Source organism: Silene latifolia, chromosome 3 (assembly GCF_048544455.1).
Source record: "Silene latifolia isolate original U9 population chromosome 3, ASM4854445v1, whole genome shotgun sequence".
NCBI lineage: Eukaryota > Viridiplantae > Streptophyta > Magnoliopsida > Caryophyllales > Caryophyllaceae > Silene > Silene latifolia.
Window position 1 is genome coordinate 110,156,233 of NC_133528.1, and position 1,659 is coordinate 110,157,891.

Genomic DNA, 1,659 nt, shown 5'->3' on the forward strand with positions numbered 1-1,659 from the left:
TTGCCTTCCTGTTTGTTTCTGTTGTGTCTGCCGTGATCCCTTATGGTGAGCAGTCAGTCTTAGCAGGTGATATCTTGGATGATAGCTGGATACTTGGCGGGATGAGTCTTTTACGAGTCATGACAAAAGTGTAGATCACATAGTTGATAGTAGTCCGAGCTGTATCTTTGTATATCTTAGTTTGTTAATCACTGTAATGCAACTTAATTGTTCTTTTATCGGCATTTGATTATTACTGTCCTCGGGCAACCGAGGTGGTGATGCCCTTATATGCTAGGGAAGGTCTTGTTAAGGCTCCTTGGTATATGGAGGTGTCACATAAACAATTAACAATGTTATTTATTCTGATTTTAGCACGAACATCTATATACAATTGCATGTGTGACACGACTCCCCTAGACTTCTTTATCATATATTTTACATCGTTTTATTTACAAGTATTCAAACCAACCAAACAACCAATCGTAATCGACCTTGATAGAACTCGCTTCATAGCATTTCATAGAGCAATTCCCATCTCCTTGTGTTCGACCCCTTGTAATACATTCATTTATGTCTAGGGAATTTTATCCTTGATTAGGTACATGACAAACCTATCAAATTTTGGCGCCGTTGCTGGGGAGCACGATCTTATTGTGTTTAGAATTGTTGATTTCTATCTTGTTTTCTTTTGTCTTGAGGAACACTTGTTCCTTGAGACTGTCGCTTACAAATTTCTTGAGATTGTTGTCCTATGCCCAGGTCTTCTTGCATTGGAGAATTGCTTTCACCTGATTCCGAGCCCGAGAAAACCTTGCGTAGAAGACGATGTTTTTGAAAGAAATTAAAGAAGCCGCTTCTCTCGTGCAATTTGGAAGTGCAAGAAAGTCTTACTTAGACGATCTTCAAGCTTTTTAAAAGGAGGAAGTTTCTAGTTCATTATCTCCACCACTACCACCATCTCCAACCAAAAAGATGGTGAAACTTACCGATCATTCTAAGGCCACCGCGGCTATGGTTTCGGCGGATATCACTACTACCCAAATTACCGCCCCGGAGTTCGAGATCAAACCGACTTTTATTAGCCTTGTGGAGAGGAAGCAATTTGGGGGAAGTCCTTTGGAGGATCCCAATTTGCATGTTCAAAACTTTTGTGACTATTGCTGCATGATTCGGCAAACGGGTGTCACTCAAGCCTAAATTAGGGAAATACTTTTCCCTTTCTCTTTGAAGGACAAGGAAAAACTATGGATCAATATCCTTGATCGCACCGCCATGCGAATCACCAATTGGGAAACTTTGGCTCTTGCTTTCTATCAAAAGTTTTTCCCACCGCAGGAAACTCAAACCTTAAGGAGCCAAATCACGGGATTTCGTTTACAAGCTCTAGAGAGCTTATATGAAGCTTGGGAAAGGTACAAGGAGTTGCAAAGGCAATGCCCACATAATGGGTTGGATGCTTGGTTCCTAGCTATAACATTCTACAATGGATGTTGTGCCGATTCCCGAAGAATTTTTGATTCCGCCAACAATGGGCGATTTGAACAAATTGACACGGATAATTCTCATGCCACGATTGAATCCATGGCGATTCATGATGCCTAATATGTCAACTCCTGGAGTACCCCAACCAAAGGTAAAGAGGAAGTTTTCGACACTACCATTTTGAAAGCTCAAATC

General features: G+C 41.0%; 1 non-coding gene across 1 annotated transcript; it reads right to left on the reverse strand.

The window, feature by feature from the left end:
* Positions 1-1,325: 1,325 nt before the first annotated feature.
* LOC141650842 (small nucleolar RNA R71) lies at positions 1,326-1,433 on the reverse strand. The gene has a single exon (XR_012546854.1). It is a non-coding gene; the product is annotated as a small nucleolar RNA R71 (small nucleolar RNA).
* Between the last annotated feature and the right edge of the window lie 226 nt (positions 1,434-1,659).